Here is a 17,292-nt window from a genome sequence, read left to right on the forward strand (position 1 = left end):
CTACGGGGGAAGGTGCGTTCCATGGTATCCAGGCACAACATCGGGTGCAGCGGACTGGCGGCGGACCCCCACATCAACCCCCAGAATTTACAACATGGGAGGAACAGGTCTTGAACATCCTGCATCCTGAGGGCCTCGCAGGAGTAGGCGGAGGAATGGACTCTGGTAAGTCTCATCTTCACTACTTCATCCACCCCACCCCACCAGCATGCCAACTCATACCCCCACCCTCCCCCCATCACCATCACACATCCTCATTGCTAATGTCTCACCATCACAACCCAACCATCCCAACACCAAACCCTGCATGCCACCACAAACCATCGACAGCCATCACCTAAGCATTCCCACTGCACATACCCATCTCCCCCACAAACCGCCGTCACAACAGCCCCCACAAAGGAATGCCAGCACTGGGGTACACGGGCACCCACCCATTGCACGCTATGGCACACACAGAAGCAATAACCATACTCTTATACCCCTGCAGGACCCGAATGCCACCACACCGCCCAGGAGGGTCCAGAAATGTCCATCCCACCCCCAGAAGAGGCCCCCAGTGATGACAGCAGCTCTGTCTCCCTGGACCCAGATGACCAGCCCGGCCCATCGGGGACCTCGGGACAGTCGGTTCCCCTCAGACAGCCACAGGCTACAGCAGACCTACCCCCCTCTGGGAACACCAGCACAGCACCCACCCAGCGGGCCCATGCCTCTGTCTCCAGGACACCTCAATCAACGGTGTGTCCACCACTACAGGGCACCCAGGTTAACCCACCACCCAGAGCGGCCTGGCTCCGGCATGTAGGTACCCCCCATGGTATTCCCTTTGGAGTGAGTGTGACTACAAGGGAAAACCCCCCCCGGCATCAGCCAGACCTGAGGCATACCTCTGCCCGGGGCCTACCCCACCGTGAACTACCTGTTCAGGTAGGCCACACCATTCTCTTTGAGCACCCCACTGACTACATGTGCTCCGACCCTGACGAATGCCCCTGACTTCCCAGCACACAGTGAGGGCAGAAACATGTTGGTCCTATGTACTTCTTTTTAGACTCCTAGAGACATTATTCTCTAACGAGCCTCTCTTCCCCCATATAGATTTTTTAGTCTTACCAGCATACACCACCATTAAAATTAGGAATAGTTATCGGTGACTTGCTCAGTAATTTTATTACTCACCCTATCTGGATCACTGTAACTATCCAGTCAGTTTAATTTCAGCACTCCCTCTGGTTCTTTTAACCAAGAGGTTGAGTCCGCCCAAGTAGTATCATCTTACTTGGGTGGGGCTAGGTGGTCATATGATGAAGCAAGACACTATTATGTGTGTGAGACCACCTAGTCCGTAAAGGAAACTCCCCTTGACTCCTGTGTGACAACACAGCATCCCCCTTTTTAGTTCCTACTACCCCACACCTTCAGTGTTTATATAGCTTCTTCTAGGGAGACGGTGTGGGCCAGCTATTCTCCCAGTACTCTCTTTTTGTGTATTTTTAACCCACCACCCCAACAACAACAGGGACCGGGGGGCAGTGGTAGTGGGCACACGGTCCAGGGGACAGAAGCCCAGGGAAACAGGGCAACTGGGAGGGCTGCTGTGCGACAGGGGGGGGGACAGGCCAAGGGAACCCACTCTCCACGAGGCCCTCTCCTCCATCATGGGAGCATACCACCACTCCCAGGAGACGATGGCAACGGTCCTGGCCAGGTTCCAGGAGATCCAGGTACTGCAGGAGGAACAGTTTATGGGGTTCAGGGAAGAACTGAGAAACATTAGTTCCGCAATGGGCACCATCGTTGTGGCTCTCAACCAGATTGTCACCACATTGCGGGACTATGTGGCACCACAAAGGGCCCCTGTCACTAGCATGGACCAGGAACAGGCTACCACCTCTGCCGGCGCTAGTGGACAGGAGGCCCCGACACAGCAACAACCGGCCACCAGAACCCCACCTCCTGCAGAAGAAGAACCACCCCGCAAGCGGGGCCTGAGATCTAGGAAGAAGACAGAGTAGGATGCCAAGACCCCCGCCAGGAAAGGATACCCCCTGATGTCATCCCACTGTCCCACATTGTCACCCTGTCCAACCTTAAACTGCCCCTGTTCCACCTTCCACAGGCATATGGACAATGCACCTTTGAGACTGAGAATCTGGACTCTGCCATGGACATTCCTCCACCATCACCCATCACCGATTTTCAACCATGTCCCAAAATTGAGCACTTTAATAAACACACTTATTGCACACCAATAATCTGGAGTCTGCCTGTTTTTTTGAAAATATCTATTAGACAATAACGTGCCAAAATGACCAGTTACATTGTGATGACAACATACCAGCTGTAGTCCATGGGCAAACAAAGCAGAGGTCAAGCAGTGGGGCCCACATCTCTGAAATTGGAAGGGAAAGTCACAACTCTGTTAGCATACACTGGGTGAAAAGGACAGACAGTAGAGAGGCAGGAGACTGTAAGTAAATGTAAAATGCCGTGTTGATTCTTACCTGTGTGTTATTGAAAATACTGCTGTTTCACTGTGTCCCTGTTGTCTGTGTCGTCCTCTTCGTCTTCCTCCTCTTCAATCTCCGCAGGCTCCACAGCTGCTACAACACCACCATCTGGACCATCCTCCTGCAGAAAAGGCACCTGGCGTCGCAATGCCGGGTTGTGAAGCATACAGCAGGCCACGATGATCTGGCACACCTTCTTTGTGAGTACATTAGGGATCCACCTGTCATATGCAGGCACCTAAACCTGGCCTTCAGGAGGCCGAAGGTTCTTTCTATAATCCTCCTAGTTCGTCCATGGGCCTCATTGTAGCGTTCCTCTGCCCTTGTCCTGGGATTCCTCACTGGGGTCAGTAACCACGACAGGTTGGGGTAACCTGAGTCACCAATTAGCCACACACGGTGTCTCTGTAGTTGTTCCATCACATAAGGGATGCTGCTATTTCGCATGATGTACGCGTCATGCACTGACCCAGGGAACTTGGCAATTACATGGGAGATGTACTGGTCAGCCAAACAGACCACCTGGACATTCATGGAATGATAACTTTTTCTGTTCCTGTACACCTGTTCACTTTCACTGGGGGGGACCAAAGCCACATGTGTCCCATCAATGGCACCAATGATGTTGGGAATATGTCCAAGGGCATAGAAATCACCCTTCACTGTAGGCAAATCCCCCACCTCAGGGAAAACAATGTATCTCCGCATGTGTTTGAGCAGGGCAGACAACACTCTGGACAACACCTTGGAAAACATAGGCTGAGACATCCCTGATGAAATGGCCACTGTTGTTTGAAATGACCCACTTGCTAAGAAATGGAGTACTGACAGAACCTGCACTAGAGGGGGGATCCCTGTGGGTTGGCGGATGGGTGACATCAGGTCTGCCTCCAGCTGGGCACACAGTTCATGTATAGTGGCTCGGTCAAGCCTGTATGTCAGAATGACATGTCGTTCCTCCATTGTCGACAGGTCCACCAGCGGTCTGTACACTGGAACAATTCTCCATCTCCTCGCAAGTCCCAGCGGACGGTGCCTAGGAAGGACAACAGCGAGCACAGAGTCAATCAACCCACAGGTAAGTTCCCACAGCTTGCACAGTACACGATTCTCTATGCATTGAATGGCTTGTATGAGTGTCGATGCAAGGCCTAGGCATGTGTGACGCAGTAGAAATTAAGGCATGTGGGCCCTTGAAATGGCGGCTGCCTGACCTGTGAAGTGCGACAGTGGGATCCGAGGTCAATGCGCTGGCGTGGCACACCGTGGCGGTAGGCGGTCGAAGACCGCGGCGCAAAGCCGCATTGGTTAACATTGAACCCTATGTGTTCCAGGAGCCAATGACGAATTGCGCTGGCGGCCCCGGGACACACCGCTGTGGTACGCACCTCCGTGGACGTGACCGCCATTTTCTATCTGCTTAATCACTCAAGACCTGATCATCCACAGGAGAGGACCTATACTGCAAGTGCTGCTGTGACCTCGGTCTGGAAGATACAATGGCTGCTGCGACTGGGGAAAGGGCCCCTGCCTTCACTTCTGAAGAATTGGAGAAACTCGTGGATGGGGTCCTCCCCCAGTATGCGCTACTCTACGGTTCTCCAGACCAACAGGTAAGTACACTGGGAGCATGCTTTGGGGGCAATGCCTGTGTTGAGTCGGATTTATGAAAGATGGTGGGGAGGGGAGCGATTGAGGCATGCATCAAACGACGGATGAGAGCATGTGCCACATGGCAAGGGTGGGGATGGGGGGCCACTCACATCGAGCATGCAGAAAATTATAATAATGTTATTTCTCCCCCTGTACATGTCACATAGGTCAGCGCCCATCAGAATATCGACATTTGGCGTGCCATCGCCAAGGACGTCCGGACCCTGTGGGTCCACAACAGACGGGGCACCCCCTGCCGCAAGAGGTGGGAGGACATCCGCCGCGGGAGCAGGAAGACCGCAGAGGCTCTGCTGGGGATGGCCTCCCAACGTAGGAGGGGTGCCACTCGTCAATTGACCCCCCTGATGTCTCGGATCCTGGCGGTGGCCTACCCAGATTTGGATGGGTGCGTGAGGACATCACAGCAGACACAAGGGGGTGAGTACCAGCACATTCTGCTATCTTAGCGCGCAGTGGAGGTGTCTGGGTGGGGGAGGAGGGCTGTGGGTATCCCTAGGCCAGGGCGATTTCTGTAGGCTAGGCCCTCCGTAAGGCATGGCCCTGTGCCCCCGCCCCCCACCTCTGTAGGGTGCCTAGTACAGCTATCCATGGCCCTGTGTCACCTATGTGTGCAGTTGTCCTCCATAGGCTTGTAGGCCAAGTCCCAATGATTGAGTAGTCTACCCCAAGTGCGCGGCGAAGTGCAGGGGGCTTCTGTGTCTGTCCTCTCCGCCAACTGTGTTGCCAATGGATGCACTCAACATGTCTTCATTCCCCCCCCCCTTTTTTGCTGCTCTTCCTGTTCATGTGTGCATTAGCATCATCAGGCGGAGGAGAAGTGGCATCGGAGCACGAGGGAGCTGCATCTCACATGGCCCTGGAGGGCCATGCAACCGACTCGGAGTTCACCAGTGAGACGGAGGGCGAGGGGAGCTCCACAACGGGGACACGTGGAGACATCAGTGACACAGACACGTCCTCGGAAGGGAGCTCCCTTGTGGTGGCGGCAACATCCGTGCCCACCGCAACAACAGGTACATCCGCCACCCAGCGCACCTGCTCCGCCCTCCCAGCAGCCCCTCTGCGATCGCCCCGTTCCCGCTCGCACACGAAGGCGGGCATCTCCTTCGCCCCAGGCACCTCAGGCCCTGCCCCAGTTGCCCCTGCTGCCCTCAGTGAGGAGGTCATTGACCTCCTCAGGACGCTCATTGTTGGGCAGTCTACCCTTTTGAATGCCATCCAGGGGGTAGAAAGGGAGGTGCACCGGAGCAATGCATACCTGGAGGGCATCCATTCGGGTCAGGCTGCCCATCAGCGATCGTTCAACGCTCTGGCCTCAGCACTGACGGCAGCCATTGTCCCTGTCTCCTGACTCCCTCCTCCAACTTCCTCCACCCAGTCCCACTCCCCTGTTCCTCTGCGTATCCCAGACACACCTACAGACCAGCCTGCACACACCTCAACACCCAAGGGCAGCTCATCCAGACATAAGCACCACACATCACACAAGCATTCACACAAGCAACAGCCACATGTTGACATACCAACAGCCTCTGCCTCCTCTGTGTCCCCCTCCTCCTCGTCTCCCTCCTCCCTCCCTGTGACGTCTCCACTCACACTTGCATGCACAACATCATCAGCCACTACGTCCATCACCAGCACACCCACCAGAACACTCCGCACACGTGCAGTCACCACCCCCACTACCATTTACACGTCCCCTGTATCCTCTCCCAGTGTGTCTGTCACCCCCTCTTCCAAACCACACAAACGCAGGCAGCCACCCACCCAACAGCCATCCACCTCACGACAGCCTCTGTCACAAGCACCTGCACCCAAAGACACCACACTTGACTCTCCCACAACCACATCCTCTTCCTCCACTCCCATACCCACTGCACCTACCCTTCCCACTGCTCCTAAAAAGTATTTCCTGTCCAAAATGAACCTCTTTCCATCACCTGACCCACCCCCTCCATCTCGTAAGAGTCCAATCAGCACCTCAGCCACCACAACCCCTGGACCTACAAGGTCCATAGTACAGGGATATTGGAGTCCACCACCTTCAAGGTCAGCAACATCGGCCAGCAGTAAAGGGACAGCCAGCCCACCCCCTGGGAAGAAAACCAAGAAAGGCAAGGCCTGGCGCGAGAGGCCAGAGACGGCAGCCTCCAAAGGCACTACCCTGGCACCGTCAGGAAGTGGGGTGCCACCTGGCACATCTACAAAGGGAGGCAAGGGCCACAGAGAATCACGGAAGGATGGCAAGGGCAGCACGGCTGACAAGTCCGGCAGCAGGCGAGCTGCCCAGGAGGGCCCCACCAGCCCCATTCCGGGTGTGAAGGAGGACACCCACGGGCCCGGGACTCCAGCACAGGAGGGCTCCGGAAGCGAGAAGTCGGATGGCGAGTGAACTCCATATATTGGCCGGATATGGTGCCCTGGAGACACATGTCAAGAACCGCTGAACAGGGCCCTTCAAGACAAGCACCGCTGAACAGGCCACCGCCGTCTCAAGAACCGCTGAACAGGGCCCTTCAGGACAAGCACCGCTGAACAGGCCACCGCCGTCTCAAGAACCGCTGAACAGGGCCCTTCAAGACAAGCACCGCTGAACAGGGCACCGCCGTCTCAAGAACCGCTGAACAGGGCCCTTCAAGACAAGCACCGCTGAACAGGGCACCGCCGTCTCAAGAACCGCTGAACAGGGCCCTTCAAGACAAGCACCGCTGAACAGGGCACTTCAAGACAAGCACTGCTGAACAGGGCCCTTCAAGACAAGCACCGCTGAACAGGGCACCGCCATCTCAAGAACCGCTGAACAGGGCCCTTCAAGACAAGCACCGCTGAACAGGGCACCGCCGTCTCAAGAACCGCTGAACAGGGCCCTTCAAGACAAGCACCGCTGAACAGGGCACCGCCGTCTCAAGAACCGCTGAACAGGGCCCTTCAAGACAAGCACCGCTGAACAGGGCACTTCAAGACAAGCACCGCTGAACAGGGCCCTTCAAGACCAGCACCGCTGAACAGGGCACCACCGTCTCAAGAACCGTTGAACAGGGCCCTTCAAGACAAGCACCGCTCCGCTGGGCCCTTCAAGACAAGCACCGCTCCGCTGGGCCCTTCATCTCAAGCACCACTCCGCTGGGCCCTTCATCTCAAGCACCGCTCCGGTGGCCCCTTCATCTCAAGCACCGCTCCGCTGGGCCCTTCATCTCAAGCACCGCTCCGCTGGGCCCTTCAAGACAAGCTCCGCTCCGCTGGGCCCTTCATCTCAAGCACCGCTCCGCTGGGCCCTTCAAGACAAGCACCGCTCCGCTGGGCCCTTCATCTCTGCACCGCTCCGCTGGGCCCTTCAAGACAAGCACGCTCCGCTGGGCCCTTCAAGACAAGCACCGCTCCGCTGGGCCCTTCATATCAGGCACCGCTCCGCTGGGCCCTTCAAGACAAGCACCGCTCCGCTGGGCCCTTAATCTCTGCACCGCTCCGCTGGGCCCTTCAAGACAAGCACCGCTCCGCTGGGCCCTTCAAGACAAGCACCGCTCCGCTGGGCCCTTCATCTCAAGCACCGCTCTGCTGGGCCCTTCAAGACAAGCACCGCTCCGCTGGGCCCTTTATCTCTGCACCGCTCCGCTGGGCCCTTCAAGACAAGCACCGCTCCGCTGGGCCCTTCATCTCAAGCACCTCTCCGCTGGGCCCTTCATCTCAGGCACCGCTCAGCTGGGCCCTTCAAGACAAGCACCGCTCCGCTGGGCCCTTCATCTCAAGCACTGCTCCGCTGGGCACCGCCGTCTCAAGCACCGCTCCGCTGGGCACCTCCGTCTCAAGCACCGCTCCGCTGGGCCCTTCATCTCAAGCACCGCTGGCCCATTGGAAGAAGGGGCAGGCCCGGATCTGTGTCGGGCAGGGCTGCACGATGCACTCTGGGCACCATGCCTCCTCCAGTACCAGTGGAGTCTGTAATCCACTTGAGAGACTGTGGCTTTGCACTCCCCAGGATTGCACAGTGGGCAAGCCACCCACTGTAGAGACTTGTGAGACTGTGGCTTTGCACTCCCCAGGATGGCACAGTGGGCAAGTCACCCACTGTAGAGACTTGTGAGACTGTGGCTTTGCACTCCCCAGGATGGCACAGTGGGCAAGCCACCCACTGTAGAGACTTGTGAGACTGTGGCTTTGCACTCTCCAGGATGGCACAGTGGGCAAGCCACCCACTGTAGAGACTTGTGAGACTGTGGCTTTGCACTCCCCAGGATTGCACAGTGGGCAAGCCACCCACTGTAGAGACTTGTAAAACTGTGGCTTTGCACTCCCCAGGATGGCACAGTGGGCAAGCCACCCACTGTAGAGACTTGTGAGCCTGTGGCTTTGCACTCCCCAGGATGGCACAGTGGGCAAGCCACCCACTGTAGAGACTTGTGAGACTGTGGCTTTGCACTCCCCAGGATGGGACAGTGGGCATGGAGGTCCCTCGTGGATCTGGCGTTGTGGACTCATGTGGCTGAGGTGCCTCCCCTTCCCTTCCCCCTGAGGTGCCTGTAGTTTTTCTATCTGATGCCCCTGCAGTGTTCTCTCCAATGGCTTCGGGTCTCCTGTGTGGGCTTTGCCCATGTGTTGAGGCCCATCGGCCCACGTACTATGACTGAAACCCAATTTGGACAGGACAATTTACATATGTGTATATAGTTATAGATGATTGAAACTTTTTTTTACGTAGCCTTACAATATATTTGAATTTCATGATCATTTTATTTTGTCTTTGCATTCTTCCGGGGGGTTTGGGGGGTGTCACTCTGAGTTGTTGCTCTGCATTGATGTGTAGGTAGTTGTGGGTGAGGGTGGGTGTGTCGCGTATGTGTGTGCCCGTAATCTTTTCTCCTCCCCCTCCCCAGTGTCGTAGGTGCAGTACTCACCGTTGTCTTCTGCGCCGGCGTTCGTGCTCCTGGTAGAGGAGCAGGTAGACAATAGCTGGTAGGATGTGTAGTTCTGGTTCCATGCTGTCCAGATTCCTCGTGGGGTGTGTAGAGGTGAGCGTTTTCCCGTTCGTAGTCTGTTTCCGCCGTGTTTTTAACGGCGGGGCTCCCGCCCCGGAAAAGGTGGCGGATTGGTGAGTTGTGATAGGGTGGCCGGTACATTGTCTCCCGCCTGTCTGTTGGATTCACCGCCGCGCTGTTTGTTTGTCCCGCCGTGGCGGTCGGAGTGTTAAAGTGGCGGTCTGTGTTGGCGGTGTCCGCCAGGGTCAGAATTCCATTTTTAGGACCGCCTGCCTGTTGGCGGGTTGGCCGCCGCTTTAACACCGACCACCAGGGTTGGAATGACCGCCTAAGTGTGAAGGTAAACTTTTAACCGAGGCATCCCGCGGCCTGTAGCCGAGCAGGGATCCATCGCGGTCGGCCTGAAACTTTGACTTTGCCCCGGTCGAGGTGCAACCAGATGACCCGATTGGCGCTTTTTGTTTCTAGGCGCAAAAAAAATAAAAAATCTTTAAAAATTCATATCTCCGGTTCCCCTTATCTGATTTTATTCATTTTGGTGTCATTTTAAAGATAGAAATATAATCTATTGTTATAAATTGGTTGTGGATTTTTAAACTGTTTCCTGTGTTTTATTTAATTACTGTTTTGTGATATTTGAATGCTTTACACTCTGTCTCCTAAGTTAAGCCTTGACGCTCGTTGCCAAGCTACCAAGGGTTGAGCTGGGGTTAATTTACTGAGACCTAACTGGACCTTAGTGGAGGTTAGTGGCCTATTGCTAGGTGTAGGTACCTACCTGCCCTTACCAATAACCCATTTTCCAACACATACCTTTGAGAGGTTTATTAAACCTCTCAACCAGTCCATTAGTCTGTGGATTATAAAGGATAGTGAACTTGTAGGTAGCACCACACTCCTTCCGCATTACTTTTAGGTATGCAGACATGAAGTTACTACCTCTGTCTGACACCACTTCCTTAGGGAAGCCCACCCTGGAAAAGGTTCCCAGGAGGGCATTTGCCACTGCAGGGGCTGTAGTGGTCCTTAAGGGGATAGCTTCTGGGTACCTTGTAGCATTGTCCACCTCCACAAGGATAAATCTATTGCCAGAAGCTGTTGGAAGGTCAAGGGGGCCAACAATATCAACCCCTACCCTTTCAAAGGGCACCCCAACCACTGGCAGTGGGATCAAGGGGGTCTTTGTGGTGCCACCAGTCTTTCCACTGGCTTGGCAGGTGACACAGGAGCGACAAACCTCCTTTGTGTCTTCTAACATATGGGGCCAGTAAAAATGTGGAACAAGTCTGTCCCATGTTTTGCTCTGGCCTAAATGCCCAGCAAAAGGGATGTCATGAGCCAGAGTTAGGAGGAATTCCCTGTACTGATGGGGGATTACCAGTCTTCTGGTAGCACCAAGTTTAGGGTCCCTTGCTTCAGTATAAAGGAGATTATTCTCCCAGTAAACTCTTTGTATGTCAGTGACATCACCATTTTGCTGCTTGACAGCTTGCTGTTTGAGGAACTCCAATGTGGGACAGGTTTGCTGTACCACACTCAGCTCTTCCCTGGCAGTACCCCCTGTACCCAAAAGCTCAGCTGTAACAGCTTCCAGCTCCTCTGGTGTAGGTTCTGCACAGGGAGAGAATTCTTCCTCCAAAGGGGAGTCATCTTTGGATGGAGGGATAGTGGACAAGGGTTTGCCTTTCTTACTCCTAGTTTTTGGGAGCATTTGGGGCCATATATATACTTTTTTACACAAAACTGCACCAACGCAGTTTTGCGTCAAAAAGTTTAACGCCGGCTAACCCCATTTCCTTGTGCCACCCGGGCATCAAATTTATACTTTGACGCTCGGTGGCGCAAACCACGGGTTGGAGTCATTTTTTTTTACTCAAACCAATGTGCCACATCGTAAAGAAAAACAATGTTAACGTGGGGAAAATGACTTTAATCCGGTTTATGACGTCGCAAACCGTATACGCGCCATTTTTCGATGCAACAGTGTCAACAAGCGGCACAGACACACCAAAATGTGCAAAGGAGCCCCAAAATGGATCCCAGAAGCCAGGAGAAACCCAAGGAAAATGAAAACTGACCAGGAACCAGCCAGGAGGACCCACACAAGACCCAGGAGACGGAGAAGAAGAAAAGGAAGTGTTGGTTCAGTGCAGAGGAGCATGAAATACTGGTGAAAAAGGTGACCGAACACCAGCATCAACTTTTTGTCACCTCTATATTGGCAATTGGGAGGAGAGAGGCAATTTGGCAACAAATTGTCGATAAGATCAACAGTGTGGCAGAAGTACAGAGAACAGTCACTGAGTGCAAGAAAAGCTGGCATGACTGCAAGCACAGGGCCAAGGAAAAAATGGCAAGGAACAGGAAGGTAGCACGGCAGACTGGAGGTGGGAGTCCAGCACCGCAGGAGGCCCTGGAACGCATAGTGGAGATGGTTGCAGCCGTCATCCTAGAGGAGATCGTCACAGGGATTCAAGGACAGGACAGCGTAGATTACCAGGATCCAACACAGATGCAGGGTAAGTGGCATAGGGAAAAAAAATGCATAATTGTTAATTGTTAACTGCTAGCAGAAGGGGGGACATACTTACTACACAATGCATGTCAGCCATGATAATCACGTAGTGGAAAGGGCAAAGGGGTAAGGCACGGGTGCATGGGCTACACAGGGGAAAACGGGGGCACAGCACAACACTACACCAACAACCTTTGCATGGGGGTACTCTACCATGTCAAGGATGTTGGAAAGACAAAGCCAGTCCAGGAGGGTAGGGCACAATGTAAAACTGGCTTGCTGTCACTCGACAGCTGGTATTGTCTCTACATGAACTAGGGCATAATTTCTAGTGTCAGGCCACATACGCAAGTGGTATTTACCAATGACAACATTTGCCATTACCACCTCTGCTGTGTGTGCAGGTCAAGTAGCTAATGGCAGTTACGTGCCCATGGATCAAACACACCCAAATTAGAGGGTTCAGGATCACAACGTTATCAATCCCCTATAATTAATAAAAATGTGCAAATTCTGTCAAATGCTCATGTCCATAGGCACTACAAACATCAGGTAAGGTAAGTAACATTATGAGGTACACAGCAGTAATGTCATAGCCATGCTGCACATGTCTGGGTCTACCCTCTGCCTGTCTCACTATAGCTGCAAAGCCACCATGCAACATCTCAAGTGTCAGAGTGCTAAGATAACAGCATTGAGGGGAAGGACATATGTTTCCAGCTAGTGAAACTCACCTGCACACTCAAAAGAGGAAATGGAACACTGCTAGGACCATCAGTGCAATCCAATGTAGCACACACAGGCAAGCATCAGCAGTACACACTACCAATGCTGACAACTGTATTGTACCATGCCAATGCTATACATAGTAAATGCTAGGTCTCAGCAACATATAGGTGGACGTGAAATAACAGAGACTGGGTCAGTTCCAGATTGTTAAGTATGGTGCAAGTGCCATCAGAACACCCACAGCCATTGCAAGGCCACACCATGATAACAGAAGTAGACGCAGGGTTGAGTAGGACACTGTTCACCCATGCCAAGGCCCTGATCCCCAAGCATATGACACATACTGTAAAGGAGTGCCTACATATTTATTTACCAGTAAAAAAGGATACTAAAACCAGGGGAAACACCTTAACTAACCTAACCTATCCTAACTACACATTACCCACAACTGACCCTAACTACCCTCATCTAAACTTCCTTATCACATTTAACTAAACACTCTAAACATCAACCCCCACCCCCCTTATATGACTGGACACATGTAGGACAACATATACTAACCTAAACACACACTATCTTATCCTAAACAAATATTTATGTTTGTTTTTTGTTTTTTATTGTTTTTTTTATTTCTTTTTATACACATAAACCCCAACATCATCCCACATCCACCCACCCACAAACCAAACACATGTAATAGTATAACACCCTCCACCCCAAACCCATTGATACTAACTAAACTAACAGCCTATTCTAACCTAACACTAAGCCCCCTAAACCCACTAAATATAAGAACCAGGAAAGAGGGGGGAGGGAGTCATGGCGAAGTGTCTCAAAGTCACAAGTTTGCTCTCCACTTGATCTTCTTTATCCCACACAGTCTCCTGCTATTGTGGGACACCTCCTGCTGCAGCCTGTCCATCCTGTGCAACATCCGTTGCATGTCACGTCTCATGTTCATAAATTCAGCATTGTCTATGACTGCAGCAGGGGTTGTTTGTGTGCCACTAGTGGATGGTTGTGCTGGTGCCGGTGCCGTGCTTGGAGGGGGAGGTGCAGGAGCTGCTGTCTGTGGTCCTGAAGCTGATGATGTAGAGAGGCCTGCAACAGTGGCCGTCATCCTTGGTGCCACTGTGGTCAGAGTAGTGGTGCTGGTGGTGGCGGCTGTTAGGGGCACGGATGTCCCCCCTTGGGCAAATGCCCTCCAGGCGCCTGTGGTTCTCTCATGGTGATAACGCTGTGCCATGTAGCGGAACCCAGAATCCACATTAACGTATCGCCCTCCTCTGGAATTCTCTGATCTGATTGGCATCCATGTTGGCAGCTGTAAAAAAAGAGAAAGCCAAACATTAGTTACATCGTTGTGTGATACATCTACTGATGATATTCTAACACTTCCTCAAAATTAGCTTAGACAGTCCAAATCACAGGACAGATCATAGATAGTCCCTGATGAATTACATGCCAACGCAGCCTAAACATCTCCTATCTAACAGCACAGCAATGCTCAAAAGGTTATGTACCTACTTAAATGATCTATGCATCATTGTTCTGCAGTTATTCACATAACAAATGCTGCAAGTAGTCCACATGTGACAGGCCAACTAATGACTATCTTCTGGATGACAATCAAGGGCCACATGATATGTGATTTGTAAATGGAATTACCAGGACGATATGCAGTTGCTAATCATTAGGGGGTATCCTAGGTTAGAACAAATGTCTGTCTTCTACATTGGGATCATCACACCTAGCTACACATATTTCATAAACCTAACCCTGTGCCTCACGGGGTGATGGACATGCAACGCATACTTTCAAACATCAAGGACAGCCAGGAAGATGTGGACAGCTGTCCATGGGTTTAGTCAGTCCACCACAGGCAAGGAGGACTTCCAACTAGGATAGCTTCAAACATTGGACAATCACATCCACATTTATGTTCCTAATTGCGGACAATTGTCAACATCATTTGATCTCACTAATACCTTTCCAAAAACAAGCACATAGATGCAAGCACACATCTAGGCTTGAGCTGCATGCACACCTATGACATTCTACTCAAGTGCCACATAAATGTAGCACAACATGTGGAGCTAGATGCTGCTAGGAAGTCAAACATAAAGTCCTACATGTTCATTAGTTAACAGGGAGGCTCAAGTCTGTGGGTAATACTTCAGCATCACTGCTCTGTGTGAATCAGGGTATGACTTGCTGACTAAATCATGAAAATAGCTACCTACAAAATTTTCATTGGCATAAATGTAGCAACAAATATTACCCTGTTCACCTGCCCATGCCTACTGTGCAGCACTAGATTTCCAAAATATGACTCTCCACCACTGATTGTCCAACTCAAATATGGAACAAAAAGTCAAACTCCAGTCAAGTCACATATCAGATCATGTGCCAGCACATCATACCTTGCTATGTGTCCGACACAAAGGAGTCAATCACACAACAGCTGCAAACACAACACAGAACTAACATATGAACACTTACTGGATATTTCTGGGTCCACAAATCGAGCCACTTCTCCAATTGTGTAGGGGGCTGGTCCACCTGTAAAACATGGAAGGGTGAAATGTGCTCAATGTCTGCACACTGTACAACACTTGGAACAAAAACTCACTGTGTGTGACATTCAACAGACACACCACTGCAAACATGTGTTGACCCTGTCACTCCAGTGAGTGATACACACACATATGCACACATGCAGTGGCCCTAACAATCATGTGGTGACAAACATGATTACTCAATAGGGTGCAGATTTATTTATGGAGGGTACCTAATTTCTTCATTTGTTGTTATGAGAGACATGCAAAGCCACATTCCTGGTGCACTGCAAGACCAGTGACTCAAGTATTGTGGCGTGTGCATCAAGGGACAATCAGTTACTGTGTGATGCTCATGTGGGTTGAGTTTAGCTCATGAATTATTATGCTTTCTATGGTCCATTATAGGTGGGCCTGTGTTGTCTGTAGGTTACATATGCCACATTGCCAGTGTACTCAGAGCAGTATACGCCCCCTATGACACCATGATGGCAGGGATCCTGTGTGTTACTTGATGACAATCTTACGCTAAACATGGATTGGCCATTTATCTAAATCAAAACAACAAAGAAATATATGCTGACAGTGTCTAATTTGATCATCCGTGACAGAATGCATGGGCACAGGTACAGCCATTGCACCTGAAATGTGTTACTCATGGTCCTGTGTACCTATATCAGGTATTGTAAATCACAGTTAGCCACATTCATCAACTTTCATATGCCAAGTTGGGTGATCTGTGGTTATACAACGAACACTGTCCCCTAATTGAAACATGGTTTAGCAAATGTTCTACTGTGGCAATCTTGATGAGTTATGTCTCAATTTGCATGCACCTTGGGAATGGCAGCAGTCACAGGAATGCTGGTCTGCTGATCTTAGCATAGACCCATGCCTGTGATTGCCTTCACACTGAGAAGTTAACTAGTGTACATAAGCTGCGCTAGATCAGCAGGGGTGTACCAAATGTAAATTAGCAAACTATTTTGTCACTTTAAATGTATGATGGAAGCAGTCAGGGGTCCCTTGCACAACATCATGCAAATTAATAATTTGTGACCATGCATTCACCAAGTACAGGTATCCCATGATGACCCATTAACTTATGAGAATTGCATGGCTATAAAGTGACAAAGATGGCAAATGCATCAGCTCTGTTCCCGCAATTGTGCCCAAGGCAAATTGAAACACACAGGAACAATGAACATAGGGCCAGGTATTTTTTTTTTTCTTCAATGTGTAGCATTTGCTTTATGTTGTTACGCTACAGCTATGGAAAGTAGCACTAAACATTTAGATATTATACCGTGTGCATAACTTTGGCATCCATTTCTAATTTAAATGCTGCACAAACTAAGTCAAAGTATCAGCCTAAGATATTACCAGAGGTTAGGAAGAACTTTTTACGTATGGCCATGAATACAGTTCAGACATGTTTTCCAAATAATTGGGGGCTACATTCATTCCTTGCTTTAGCATGTGAAATACATCTCATTCCTGGTACACTCACAGACCATGAATAAAACATATGTTTGAGCCGCATTACCATCATCTATTGACGTCCAATCAGCACTAATTGACAAGATCAAATTGTGTTTTGTAAGTTTGTGCAGCTTTTGCGTCAACAAATTACAGTGATGTATAGCAAATGTTGTATAAATCAAGGCCACTGTATATTTAACTTGCAATCCACATGTCCCCAAACATTGCATGCAGCATGTCAACAAATCTGCTACTGTCACTACAGAGCATTTAAATGTGCACATTAGTCTGATTTGTACTCACCAACAGGGTCACCAATCACCACACCCAGGTGGTCCAGCAGGTCTTGCTCTCTGGCAACAAGGTCAGCCCAGTGATGCTTGAGTTGGTGGTTGCTGCCCTGGGTGTTGAAAATTCTCTTCAGCTGGAACAAAACCTTGGATCACCTGAGCCTCCTCACCTCCATGTGATAACCCTGTATCACCCTGCCACCATCCTCTAACATCAGGGGGAGGAAGTGGCACACCAGCCAAATGAAAGCCCCTAGCTCCCCCTCACCCATTCTCCCCAGACGTGGCCTTCCCAACATGACAAAAAGTGTAGGGATAGGAAAAGGTAAAGATGAAAATACAGGGAAAGGAGGGAGGAAAATGAAATGTAATAACCCACAAACAGCCAAACAGTACCCCAACTAACAGTACCCACTACACACTCCCAACAGTACAAATACTAAATCAGACACAAAAAATGACACATACACACTTACACTGATTCACTGAGACAATTACAAAAACAACAGCTGACTATTGGAATGGCACACAGGAGACAAAAGCACAATTTGGACAGAC

Source organism: Pleurodeles waltl, chromosome 10, assembly GCF_031143425.1.
Source record: "Pleurodeles waltl isolate 20211129_DDA chromosome 10, aPleWal1.hap1.20221129, whole genome shotgun sequence".
Taxonomy (NCBI): domain Eukaryota; kingdom Metazoa; phylum Chordata; class Amphibia; order Caudata; family Salamandridae; genus Pleurodeles; species Pleurodeles waltl.